The sequence below is a fragment of the Populus alba genome, chromosome 7 (genome assembly GCF_005239225.2).
Source record: "Populus alba chromosome 7, ASM523922v2, whole genome shotgun sequence".
Classification (NCBI taxonomy): domain Eukaryota; kingdom Viridiplantae; phylum Streptophyta; class Magnoliopsida; order Malpighiales; family Salicaceae; genus Populus; species Populus alba.
In genome coordinates this window covers 7,607,665-7,623,300 of record NC_133290.1, presented here as the reverse complement: position 1 = coordinate 7,623,300, position 15,636 = coordinate 7,607,665, and positions in this window count along the sequence as shown.

Genomic DNA, 15,636 nt, shown 5'->3' with positions numbered 1-15,636 from the left:
TTAATAAATGGTTATCCTTCGAATATATAGTAATTGGTAGTAATAAATAAGAAATGCTCATCATCACAGAAAATAAAATAAATAAATAAATTGGAAGAGGAAATGGCGGCTTTGGCTGCGCAGCTCTCCCTCGGTTACAAGTATTTCATTTTAATCATATACGATGCGTTGCCATCATGACCCCGTTTGTAATCATTACCTTTATTTTTACCTTTCTCCTACTCTCCCTCTCTTCTTCGGTCCATCCATCATCATCCGTATTCTATCATCATGATGTATAAACATACCCATCCCCCCGTTCAGTTCCCTCGTAGTCTTAAAAGTTGCCCTAATATTACAACCTCTTAGTTATTTTTTTGCTACTTAAAGTAGGGCAACCAAGCATGATTGTGTTGCTCTCGTTAAAATATTTAGATTACACTAAGAGTAGCACAACTTTCAAAGTATGTTATTTTTAAAAAAATAAAAAAGCTTGATTGTGCTAGATTATAAATTTCTTTTCACCTATGTATTTAAAAGAAATTCATTTAGAAGGCATTGCCATCATGAATCAATTTATAATTATTACCCCTTTTACCTTGACACAGTCAACAAAAAAATAGCAAACTAATATAGTTTTAAAAAACATTCCATGAAATAACATATTTTAAGCTATTGCATTGTCCCCATTAACACAATCTATTGAATTTTGTCAGATTGCACTGATGAGAACAGCACAAATTAAATTTTAATAGTTTACTTTATTCCTATTAGAGTAATATATATATATATATATATATATATATATATATATATATATATATATATATATATATATAAGTACAAGGATTGAGTAATGGTACTCATTTTGACAAAAAAATAAAAAAGTACCATCGCTCATTTTTTTATAGGATTTGCACAAGCATCTAATTTATTTATTTATTTATTTATTTTTAGGAATGATGGAGCTAAATAAGAAAACTTTATAGGGTTATTTGTAGTGCTTATCCTACTTGTTTGGAAGTGTAGTTATAGTTGCTTTTTAAAGTATTTTTTATGCTGAAATGCATCAAAATAAAGTTTTTTTATTTTTTAAAAATTATTTTTGAGATTAGCACATCAAAATAATTCAAAACATACAAAAAATATAATTTTTAATAAAAAAAATATTTTTTTCAAAATGTGGGTATAACCATATTTCCAAACACCCTAGTATTAACATCTTAGAGTTTTAATGGGGTTCATGAATCTTGTATACTAAGAGAGGATATCAAAACTAAGTTCAAAATATATGACTGACTTCGTTGTTCTTAAATTATAAAAATTAAGATAATTAGTTGATATTGTGATAATTTTTATTTTTTATTCAACAACAAATAAAAAAAAAAGTTAATTAAATAGTTTTATGTTTTTTTATATTAAATTCTACATATAATTATGTACTTGGTATTAGTTTTGTAGAAGTTAAAGTAACATGTTCTTCATTAATGAAAATCTTCTTTTATTTAATATGCAAGATAAAATTTTCATAACATATTAATTTTAACTAAATACATGTTTTTTAAAAAAACTTATTATTTTTAAAATCATAATTAAAAATATTTTTTAAAACTTATTTTTTTAAAATTAAAACTTTAAAAGGTATCACAATACTAAATATATACTAAATCGATGTACATGCATATGCAAAATAAGAATGCATTTGGTCAAAATGAGTACCATTATTCATTTAAAAGGTTGAATCAATGGAATCATCACACCACATTAATATTTTATATTTTATTAGATTGTTTACAATAATAATCTATTTTTTTTAGAGCTTATTTGTTTTTTAATTTAAAAGTATTTTAAAAAAAATTAAAAATTTTAATTTTTTAAATTAATTTTTTGTATTTTTAGATTATTTTGATTTGCTGATATTAAAAATAAATTTAAAAAAATTAAAAAATATATTATTTTAATATATTTTTAAATAAAAATATTTTAAAAAATAATAATTATCATAACAAAGCTCATAAATTGTGTTAATCGGTAATATAGCATCTATTCAAAATGCCATTTTGCTAATTTTTTATCCACTGTGCTCGTTTACTTTAGTTTTGTGACTATGTTATATATATATATATATATATATATATATATATATATATATATATATAAAATGTTTCTTTTATTCTATCTCATCTTTGGTGGTTTGTACATCATTCATAATCATTATCTTATCATTATCATGTATAGCCATACCTACCTTTTAAATATCATGCCACCACGCCTCTTGTTCAGTTACCCCGATCACGAGAATAGTGATCAGACTTGCCGGATGACTCTCGAACGGTATTGTTTTGTTTTTTAAAATATTTAACTTTTTTTTTTAATTCTTAGAATTTAGATTTAATTGTGTCATTCAAGTTTAATCATATTAACCTTAAAAGAAAATCAGTTTGAATATGGCTCTAGATTATCAGTTGATTTATCAAGTTAAATTATAAATTAACAAATGTTATTTTAATCGATCACACTAATCCAAGTTTAATAGCTATAATTAAGAGTTACTATTTTCAAATAGATATAATATGAATTTTTTTATAAACAGTTATTTCAGTTTTGCTAATTATATATATATATATATATATATATATATATATATATATATATATATATATATATGACTTAAGGATACTTAGTTGTGCTTTAAAAAATAAGATACATATTTGGACCCTTCTAAAGTTTGTGTCCATCTTTTTTATCACGAGCATCTAAAATTATTGTGTACATTATCAACACATCAAATTATTAATTATTTAATTTACTATTATACTTCTAATTATAACTTTTACTTGAATTCTTTCAATCTAGTTTTTGTCCTTTTTTATATCAAAGAGAAGGTAATAATATAAAATAATTTTGTAAAATATAATATGAAATGTAATTAATTATATATATATATATATAAGAAAATATATGTAAAACTGCTGTGAGACGGAAGAACCATATACATGGGAGTATGTATGTATGTATTTGCATGTCCCATAATTAATATGTTCATGCACAGCATGTATTCAATTTTACAAGAGGGGAGTGGGTATTAATTATCTTTGACAAATGGTTTCGAAATTTAAAAACTCCCACTGCAGTGAATTTGCAACTGAAGGGGAGGTGGGAAGTGGCAACGTGGGCAAGTCCCGGGAATTTCGGCCGTTGATTATTTAGTGGGCTACAAAAAGAGGGTTTCTTTTACAATCAACAGTGGGTAATGTTTGGGATTCTTGTATGGATTATTTTTTAAAATTTTCTTTATTTAAAAATATATTAAAATAATTTTTTATTTTTTAAATTTTATTTTTGATATCAATGAATTAAAATATTAAAAATTATAGAAAATAATTGTAAGCAATTAATTAGTGGGCTAGAAAATAATTGTAAAATTTATATAAAAAAAAAGATATTTTTTCTTTTTAAAAAAAGAAAGACCCTCAATGTTTTGCGTCCAAAGTAAAGAGTGAATAGTGAAATTGAAGATGACAAGTAGCATTATTAATAGACTGGATTTTCCATGATTATCCACGAATTTATAGATGGACGGCCACGATGGCCTAAACCAGATTTTGAGGCTGTGCCGCCACTATCCACTTTTTTGAAAAAGGGAACACATTTCACTGTATGAAGCACCCCTATCATTACTTGTATATGTAGCTGAATCTACACCCTGCATTATATAGATTATCTTTTCTGTGTATCGTGACAGCTTAGCTAGGTTCCGCAGTGGCCCCTTCACTTTAACTTTTCACTTCTTCTCTCACTAGTGGTAAAGTTAATAAAAACAAACAAACCAAAGCTGTGTGTGTAACCTGGTTGAGGCAGTTTGTTAGCTGAAAAGTATTTTTTGAAAAAAATATAGAAATTAAATTTTTAAAAAATAAATTAATTTTTAAATTTTACAGTATCATACAAATTAAATTTGAAAATACGGAAAAATAGTTTTTTTTGTTTGCTGAAAATATTAGAAATTATTTGGTTGTATCATGAAAAATAAATTGAAAAATAATTTATTTATATTTTAATATTCTTTTCAAGTTTATTAAGATAAAATAGATTAAAAGTGACAGATAAAAAAGTTGAAAGATGATGAAATTGAGAAACTATCTTAATTTCATAATTATTTTAAATAAAATAAATAACAATAAAAAAAATATTGATTAAATCTGAAATATAAAAAAGTTGAAGGGGGATGAAATTAAAAAATATTAATCTAAAAAATTATTTCAAATAAAATAAATAGAAAACCAAAAGAATGAGAACTAAATATGACAAATGAAAAAAAAAAAAGAATGATTGAATTGAAAAAAAAAAATCAATTTCATAAATTATTTCAATTAAAAAAAATAGGAATCAAAATAATAAGAATCAATTACAAAAAACAAAATTGAAAAAGAATGAAATTAAAAAAAAAATTCTCAATTTCATACATAAATTATTTCTAGTAAAATAAATAGAAATCAAAAGAATTGATATCAAATATGACAAATAAGAAAGTTGAAAGATAATGAAATAAAAAAAAAATCTGATTTCATAAACTATTTCAAATAAAATAAATAACAGCAAAACAATAAGGATCAAATATGATAAATAAAAAATTTCAATTACAAAATTTTAAGAAAAAAATAAGAAATAAAAAAATAAGGACTAAAGTTGATATGAAAATAAAATTAAATCAAATTTCAAGGGACAAAATAAAAAAAAAATAAGAAAAGGATTTATATATATATATATATATATCAATTAAAAGATTGAGGATTAAATTTTATATAATTAAAAAATAATTGATTATTTTTTAATTTTTTACAACTTTTAAAAAGTGAATTTTGTCTAAAATAAAAGGAAAACACTTTTTTTAAAAACAAGTCAAATCTATATTTAATTAGAAATTTTTTTTCATTAATTAATTTTATTAGTTATAAACAAACATGAAAAAATTTAGAAAACAGTTTTTGAAAACAAGTTCTTAATCAACTAAATAAAATGATTGTCATCGGTTCGAGTTTTATAAATTTTAAGGTTATTTGAGGTTTACATAATTATTAATTTTAGAATTCATGAAATTAATCGAGATACACGCAAGCTGAGTCAAATATTCATATCAATAAAAAAAAAAGAAAAAAAAAGGGGGGGTTGTTTCCCATATATATTAGAAAATTGTGTTGACAAATAATATGTTTGTACTTTGTTAAAATTGTTTTTCAACATATATTTCAATTAAAAAAAATATTAAAATGTACTTGAAAGTATTTTTAAAATATTCTTGAATGACCATTGATGTGTTAACATTAAAAATATTAAAAACCCATGAATATATCAAATTTATTATTTTTTTAAGTTCAACATATTGTTTTTATAAAAATACCTACGTCACATCATGGAATGCGATAATATGATACCAATGAGTAGTGTCTTCTATATATATGTATTTTATTTGATGCTAATTGCATGTAATTAAATCCAAGAAGGTGAAAAACAAATAAATAAACGAACGATTGGGAATTTAAGTCGAGATAAAGTATTGTCTTTATGACTAACAGTTTATTACTCTTTGATTTGCATATAAATAACATATCTACGAGAGTATTAGTGGGGCATGCATGCATTAGGATTACTATATATTAACAAAAATAATATATACTTTCAAGCTCTTAATTTGTTTACTATAGAGTAGAAGTGAAAGATTATCACTAATAATATAATTATATATCTATGAAAATGACCTGAAATTATTGGGCATATTAAAGAAACACTTGCACAGAGAGGGAAAATGAAAGGAAAGCCGGTGATCAACAAGTCAGCATCGACAAAAATAAAATAAAATAAATTTATTTCCTAGAGAGTAGAAGACAGATTTTAACATACATATAATTATGATTATATACGATATTATGGCAGATTGAGAACAAGAAATGCAGGGTACCCCACATATGAAGGGTGGCATTGAAAAATCTACGATAGAGGGCAGATTTGGACTCCTCCTAATCCCAATCTCTCAATTATTGTCCTAAGCAATATTTTAACATGCTTCTAATAGTGATGTGAAAAGAGCCTTAAAGAAAGAACACAGGCCTGTATGTTTCTGGCTTTTCCGAGGACAGTCATGCGTAATTCTTTACCAGTTAATTGTTGATTAGAGAAACGAGGAGGGAGATATTTTCGAAGCCTATTGACTTGTTGAAATTAAAGTGTCAAACAAAAGAAAACGAAAACGTATGTCGGCCATGTTCTTTTCTTATCAGAGAAGACAAGGAATGTCATCATTTTCTCATATATATATATATATATATATATATATATATATATAAACACACACACACACACACACACACTTTAATTAATCGGAAATAATTCTATAAACTACTTGCATAAACCAAAATCTAATTCGAATCTAGATCAGCTTCTTGGAACATAAGGCCCATGGTCAAAACACATTCTCACGTTTTTTCCGTTACTTTTGAGGTTAGTGAAGCTTAATCAACTTCCAAACGTTCCATACACTGTTGTGGATAAATTCATCTCATGAGGATAATTATTTCCTCCGATCCAAGCTGTGGGTTAATTTCTAATAATAATAATAAAAAAGCTTCAGAGTTATATATAAATCTTTGGGTATCATGGTTATTTTTAATTAAAAAATGAAAAGCTATTGTCTACACTAAATAAAATAAATAAAAAATGTGAACCAATGAAACAAAAAGTAGTTGTTAATAATAATTAATTACTAAAGCATAAAGTTAATCATCATAATAAAATCAAAAGATAAATGCACAAGGTAAATATTTAACACTAACTATCCTTTTTATTCTATTCGTTTCTATTTCATGTATTAAAAAGAGACAACAATATATATGTTTGTTGTCTTTTTTTCTTCTATTTTTATTATGATTAAAAAAAAATCAGCTTATTTAGTTGATCAAGATTATAGCCCGAATAAATAATTTATTGTTTAAAAAAATATATTTATAATGCCTAAATATTTTATTGAAAAAATAATATGAATTACCAGCATAGGCGAACACCAACCCAGTTTTCTCTAGGTTAGATGAAACAACAACAATTATGATATTAAGATGATAGTGTGAACTGTGAACAACATTAATAATATTTTGAAATAATATAATTGAAAAATAATTAAATAATGATTAACTTTACGAGTTTACAATATATTTTTTATATATGAGTTTACACTTATCATTTGTCTCGCATGATAAAAATCCATTTGTATTTTTCTTTTCATCACTTTTATTTGAGTTTACAATATATTGTTTATACATTATCCTTGTCATCATAATATCTCTCCTATCATTACATAAAATAATTAAAAACAGTGTTTTTACTATGCATTCATTATTCATGCTCTCACAATAACTTGTTCACTCCACTATTTATCATCAATTGTTTTTCCTTTTAATCCCTTAAAGTTTTTTCGATCATTGAACTTTTTTATTTTAATTCAATCCTTTTAAATTCTGTTTTCTATGGTTTAGTGCATTCGAATTTTATTTATTTATTTTACCTCACTCGCCTTGCATATCATGGGATATTCTTGCATGTTTTTTTTATATATAATAATTGTGTTTGATATTCTTGCATGCTATTAGAAAAACAATATATATGTACTAAGAGCTAAATTGAAAAGAAAAAAAAATTAACAAAAGAAAAAAAATAAAAAAAAGAGGGGACAAAAAACAAAAATACACAATTAATTTGAATTGAAGGGTGAAATTAAAAATAATAAAAATTTTTATATAAAAAATAAGTAATCAAAAGAATAAGAACAAATTGAAAACACTAATACATGATAAAAAAAAAATTAAACATGTAGAATTTTTCAATGCTTTATTTTACAAAACAATAACCTTAAATGTAAATAAAAAACTTATGAACACATCTAATTAAATTAATCACAAACTATTTTTAAAATAAATAAAAGTCATCAATGATAAATAAAAACATAATTGAAAAAATAAATAAAATAAATATAGATCAAGATATTTAATATCATAACATAGGTCATTTAACCGATTGTGTTTAACAGTTTTTTTTTTATTAAAATCAATTTATAACAAAAATTGACATACATATAAAATTTATTGAATAAAATAAAAGGAAAGAATTTTTATACAAGGCTGTACATATTAAAAATATTGTAAAAAATAATTTTTTATTTTTAAAAATAAATTCAATATATATAAAAGAAATTATAGATGAATAACACTGACCTCATAAAATAAAAGTTAAACACATCCAATATAATTAAAAAAATCATAGCTATTTTAAAAAGGTTAAATAAACCAAGAAAAATCACAAAGAAGGGGTATTAATCAAAACATAAATGTAAATTAAAAAAAAATACCTATAAAAAAGTTGTATTTTAAAAAATTAAAAAAAAAACCTAAAAAACAAATAAGGCCAAGCGTTGTGTGCCTAGCTATCTGGCCTACCAAGAAAGGGCTTGCGCACGAGCCTGCAAGTTCAGGCCCTGACGCGTGGGCCCTTAATAATTTTTGAAAGTTATGTTGTCCCTATTTTTTTTACAAAAAAATAGATTATTTGTTGTCTATCTTGGTAGATGATGTGTCGTCAATCATTCCCCAAAATTCAGCCATTGTGGTGGTTGGAAAGACAAAGTTGTTTTTTAAACAAAAAAACCTAATTTCAAACCATTTTTTTTTTTTTTTACCAAAAACTCCTAAGAAACATCCTATAAATTTTGTTAAATCAATTCATGGCCTTCAAAAACGTAAAAAACCACCCTAAAATGTATAATCAACCCAAAATAAAAAAAATCTTTTTGAGCCCACATCTATTTTGTAGGCATTTTAAAGTTAATAAAACACATAATCTTAACTCCCCTCATCATATGTAACCATTTGACACAAAAATAGATTGTTTTAGTGGTCGAAATCATTGCCTACAAAAACTTTCTCTCTCTACGCTAGAATTTGCGATCCCTTCTCTCTCCACAAAAAAAAGAACTAAAAAAAAAAAAAAAGTTTGGTATCAAATTTGAATTTTTTAAAACTAAAGAGACCTATTAACTATTAGTTAAAAAATATAGGGGACTAATATAGAGGACCTATTACCAGTTACACCCTTTTTTCACATAAATTCTCTGTCTTTCAATTCAATCATTAAAAAAACATGTAATTAGATGCAAATTTGAGCTCAAAAGGGTTTAATTGTGTTAAAAAAATTGAAAATTTAGGAAAAAAAATAACTTTTACAATCTATAGTGATTTGCAAGAAAAATACACAGTAAAATCGATATTGTGGAATGGCCATGGTGGCTTAGTTATTTTGTTAATTATTTTCTAGCCTCATGATATCTAAACATTATAGAAAGATTCATACCGGCTAATAAGATAGTACTCATGTTGTATGTATTGATTATTATTCAATGTTAAACATAGAGTCTCTTGAAATTAATATTAATTAAAGCCTAAGCTGAAAGAGTCGTTTTTTTGTTATTTATGTGTGCAAGACAAGACATTAATGATGTGATTATTCGAGAATCTAAAATTACCCATAAACTAACATAAATATACATGTTAATTATTTAGTCACACAAGCTGATACACAATAGCAAAACATTACATGTCACGGAGGAAGATATCAAACCTTAAATTTGACAAAGTGATTTTAAGAAGGAAAGGAAAATGAAATTAATGATGATCTTACTGCTTATGGCAGATTGGCATTGGATGAGCAATGATATATATGATGTTGATGAAGATACTAACGCCGAAAGTAATTATAATTAGGATGAAAACTATAAATAAACGAGTTATATCATGTTGAACAGAAAGACAAAACTACTTTGAAAATTTGGTGAAACTAATAATAATATTGAGGTTGTTCTTGCTATTTAGGAATTATAAAACTAGTAATTTCATAAGATATATACTAATGAAAACAAAGACAAGAAAACTATTCGTGAGGTGTTATCTTTCCTGGACAAAAGAAAAGAGAAGAAAATGATATGTATTCTATCTAGAAATTTGACGGTCAAGATTGGAGAAGCATATTTCATAATATATAGTTGGTTCATGGAGAGTATTAGGGTTAGAATAAAGCGAGTATGAAAACAACAACTGGTGAGATATATTCTTGCCCATCATTAAACAATCCTTTCTTGCTTTAGACGATACTAAAAATCCACCAACATTTTAGTCATCATATTATTCTTTGTCTAGATGATTGTCGAGGGTCCACTAGCTAGATTTGGAATCAACGGGAGTTATTTGATGTCGATTTCGATACACAAGTATCAAAAGCCAAAGACCTCGATTTGTTGACTCACTTTAACTGGGAATTATACTTGGAGATGAGCTAATTAAAAGTGTCCTGTTGAAGCTATATGCTCCGGAATCTTACTTCTTTAAGATTTAATAAACTTGATCGAACTGCTGATCGGATCAAAACAAGAAGATTATGGTGACGAAAGGGCTGACATATGTACACGTTAAGCATAATAAAAACACATGATTCTTGCGAAGATTTTGGCTTTTGTTCCGTTTTCAAGCCTCGTTTTGTTCCTTTGGTAAAGCGTTAGAGCTACATAGAAACATTTTTAATGTCGATAATGGATGGATCAGGAAACCAATGCATATTTCCATACGATTTTGTTCTAAGGTGGCCAATCAACCAACACCCAGAAACTTATTAGGGCTTGGACCAGCTAAGCTAGGATCACAATTCCACAACTCATTTGAACAGAAACCCTAATATCAAGACGACGATCGATCGTAAAGGCGTACATGTGTGTGCGTGTCTACAGTCAAGAAGAAGAGCATGGGTCCCCAACAGGTATCATGTTAACATGTTTCACCCAGATGATAAATTACACAAATAGTGAAACACAGTTAAGAGACAAATGACAGGACTGTTGTCTCGGAATGATAATGGTAAGGATTCTGCTCCCTATTTTTGTAATCTAGCTTATGATCCGTACAGTCCTTTTTATCCCCATCATATACTAATCAATAAAGCTCGCAACGCACAACCAACATTGTAGGGCCGAAACGAAACATTAAGTCCTCAGATTAGGTTATGTCTCTCTTCTTGGATATCGCATGCAGAGAAATTAGAAAACATGAAGATCAAAGTCAATCCACGTTGAATGATTTGTAACCCTAGCTAGCGAATCTATGCTTGTATGGCAAACCAACACGAAAAAATATATAGGAGGTAACATGTTGACAATCATTTTGCAAAATGTCTTGCCAAGTGGAAACGAGGGAATAACGAGGCTGTTAATGGGGTGGTTAAATATAGCTCCCGACAGCTGGAAAGTTGGGATTTGAACCTAAGATTTGAGATTATATGAGCAGTGGATTGTGTATGGCTCGAGAAATGATATTATAGTATTAATTTAGTGCTAATCTTTGTTTGTTTTGTTCTGAAAAATATATAAAAACAAAGTTTGCCATGGCTCATTGACTTGTACAGGCTCGCCACCTAGGTTCTTTTTGGCATCGAGACCTTCAAATTTGACCCGGCAAGAGCGATGATTTTAGGGACCAAAAAAGCATTTAAAAACTGCAAATATTTTAAACCCAAAACAGATGAGACCTTGTGTGATGAAAACTGACCCTAGCTTGTTCCCTTCGATCTCGTTACGTGTTTGTATGGTCGGTGACATAATTAGAAAGAAGCGTCCGAGTTTTGACTATAATCACTGACTATGACCCATAATTTCCATCTTCATTAGATCGGGACAAAGGATAATAATAATAATAATAATAATAATAATAATATAGAATAGAGGAGAGAACTTGAAAGTTACAATACAAATAAAGCATCCGCAGGCAAACACATCGGTTGTCTATATTTGAATCCCGTCTGACTATTACTATATATAAAGAGTTGGAGAAAAACATGATTTCCAAACCGGTTGTGTATAGTTTAATATTAAATTAATTTACCTAACCAAATACTCCATGCAATGCCATATAAAAATAATTTCATGCTTTCCTCTCAAATTCTTCTCTATCACCCAGCAATGGCTAGTTGCATAGTATCTGATCTATAGTCATTTCACATATGTTCAACTACTAATGATGTTTTAATTTATTTATTTTTTATCCCACAAACGTATATCATATCATGCCAAAATCATATATACACGCAGAGAGGAAACTACCCCTCTTGCCCTTTTTTTTTTTTTTTATATATATATTTATCCATTTGTTTAAGAACTTGTTCCAATGGAGTACTGCTTTGAATGTTGGGGCCGGAGACAGAGCAGATATAGGGTTGATTTGGTGGTGTACTTTGTCATGGGGGAGCTTGCAAGCCAAGGGGGACTGCGTTTGAGGAGCTGTCATTTCTCAAATTGTTAATTTTGTTTGGTTTTGAGCCTTTTTGTATGCTAGGAGACCGACACTAGGGTGCGGCCCTGGCTCAGCCGAACCCCAGGATTATGCAGCCATGTCTCATCACCCATCCCTTCTTCTCTGTCTCATATAATCTTAATTACTGTTTATATATATGCTTTTAAAATGAACTTTCATCGGAATCACGTTTATCTTGACGCGTGTCCCTCTTGCATTTGGCTCTTCTCTTGGCCTTATCACAAGCTCAAAATTTCATCAATTCTCAACTTCTATGTTAGTTAAAAACTTGCTATGCTTATATGGAGAAAGAGAGAAAAGTAGATGCTCGAAATGATAAATGAAACCAAAGACATTTTTACATTCATGTTTCGAAACATCTGCGTGTAAGATTACCTGGTTTAATTTAACATTTAATTTACTAGCTACATATATTCGTCATCTCTCAAGTTATCTAGCTACTATTCGAAGCTGAAATTATGTTAGAGATTATAACAATATTTGAAAATATGATTAAATTCAAGTTTTTTAAAAAATTAATTTTTTGTTTAAAATTAATTTTTTTTTCATATTTTTAGATTATTTTAATGTACTAATATTAAAAATAATTTTAAAAAATAAAAAATAAATACGTTATTTTGATGTATTTCCGAGTAAAAAACACTTTAAACTGCAACCACTACCATACCTCCAAAATATTTCTTCAAAAACTCTAAAATAAGACCTTGTTAACTACATAATCACTACAATAAAACGATTATTTTCTTATGGAACTTTCTGCTATTATCATTCTCCATGGAATATTTTTGCATAAACTTATGTTGAAATTGGTTTTATAAAACATGTATTAAGCATTTTAAGGCTAAATAAAATATGAGGTCCACTCACATTCAAGATTTAAACCATGTTAAATTTTATAACCTAACAAGAGTACTTTAACATTTTTTAAAAAAAAGAAAAACTAATTAAAGATGAATGAGAAATTGTTTTAAAAAACAATTAGATAACAAAAGTTTCATATCCAAAATAACTTTTTTGATTGGATAGTGGGCTTGTGGGGTCATGAGTTTGGACTTGAATTTGGTTAATAAAAAATATTTTGCTATTAAATCTTTATATAATTAGTAATTTCTTCTAGTTCTTAAAATGTCTTAATACATGAACCAATATGTTAATTATATAAGAAAAATAAATTTATTCATTTATAATTCATGAACTATAAATATTCATCATAATTAATATTTTGATTCCTAAGTCTTATAAATAGGTGTCTTGGAAGAGTGGAAATGATTAAAAACATTGTTGAGTTATTTTCTCCATTTGTTGTTGGTTTTTTTAGACTTGTTCTTCTACTTATTCTTCATACTCTAAAGCTCATGTTTGATCTTTATACATAGATATTGAGTATAATTATTTTAAGCTCGTTGGATCTTGCCATAAGAGTACACCTAAATAAGGAGAAACTTTTGAAATCCTAAGAAGTTTATTGAAGTTAGTTTTTTTGCCCCAAGTAAAGAGCAATAAAGTTTTAAAGATAAAAGATTAATCTTTGACAACAACAAAAATAATAATAAGATTGAATATTTTCTAAGAACTTTAACAAGTAAGTACTCTAAACTAGTTTTGTTTAAGTCTAATTCAATACTTGTTTAGTTTGCATGTAATGATTTTTTTCCCCTATATCTTTCTTAGTATGCATGCTAGCTTTTGTAATAATTGCAAGATTACCATGTTTTTAAAGTTTGCATGATTATAAACTAAACAAATAAGCCCTCTTATTTAATCATCTAATCATTTTGTGATTATTGGACAACAATTTTAAGGCTTTATTAGTAGTACTTATTTAGTTTTTTTTTTCTTTGTGATAACTAGATTAATAGTTAAAGAGGGTATTATAATCTTTGTGAAATCTATATATTTCATAACATGATTTTTAAAATCTTAATTGGTTGAAATTTATTGATTGTTTACATTTTTATACTTGTTATAAAAAGTTTTTTTTTTTTTTTTAACAAACTTTGGTTTGTTAAAATATTTGTGTTGGCTTAATATTTTATTTTATATACCTTCTTAGAGAAGCCAATTATATTTATAAAAGTTTGGCTATTGTTTTACATAGTATGTATCATGACATTAACTCGAGAATTAGCTATTCCAATCAATGTTGCTTCAACCGTTGCTAGTAATTTGGCAATTAGATGTAAAATATAGAAATTGCTACATTTAAGTTTTAAGGTAATGATGTTAAGGTTATGATTATTACTTAGGAGTTATACGAGAAGTGTTAAAAATGAAACTCAACTTCTTAAGAGCTTGGATAACAAGAGTTAAGATAAGGGATTGTCACTCTCTTGCCTTTTTTATTTATTAAATAGTGCTTTTGAAATTGTTAGATTGACAATGGTTATTTATTTGTGTTGTGTAATAATATTTGACAACTTATACTTACCAGGCCGAAATTTATAAGTGTTTGTAATTAACCGCAAAGGTAAAAAATTAATGTATGTGTATGAAGTGTGATTGACCGCAAGAGCGTAATCCCAAATATGAATTATAAACGATTGCAACAATAGAAATAATGATGTGAATTAAATCGATCATAACAGCGATAACCAATGCGTGATCGAAATAGACCATAATGATTGAAAAAAATAATCTACAAGTGAACTTTTAAGTTACTGCAACAACAAAAATTAACTTGTGAATACCGAGTGACTATCATGGTGAGAATTGATGACATGTAACAAAGTCTACAGATGAATGGAAGCTAGATTATTGATGTGTTTACTTAATCTTCCATGTATGTAACTGAAGTTAAGGATTTTTTGGCAACTATAAGGGTTTGCTGGATTTGTTGAGAACCATGAGAGTTAGTCGGGTTTGTTGACAACTGTGAGGGATAGTCGCCATAAGGGTTCACCAAATTTGTTGACAACTATAAGGGTTCATCGGAGTTATTGGCACATGTAAAGGATAGCCGAAGTTTATTGGTATCTATAAGGGATGATTGAAATGTTTGATTTTTATATGAGACCCCTAAGATTAATTTAGCCCAATGATGAATCATGATGATAAAGTTATAGGGGCATAAAAAATAAAAATAAAATTGAAAAAATATATCCATAAGTCATGATGATATGTATATAAGCCATGTGTTATTAAGGATGTAAAGGTATAAGAAATGCATGTGAAAGTAACTATGATTTTTGAAATGGAACAGAGAAATGAAAGGAATAATTGTAAGATATGAAATGAGAAAATTCTAAAGCGTAATTGTTATAAA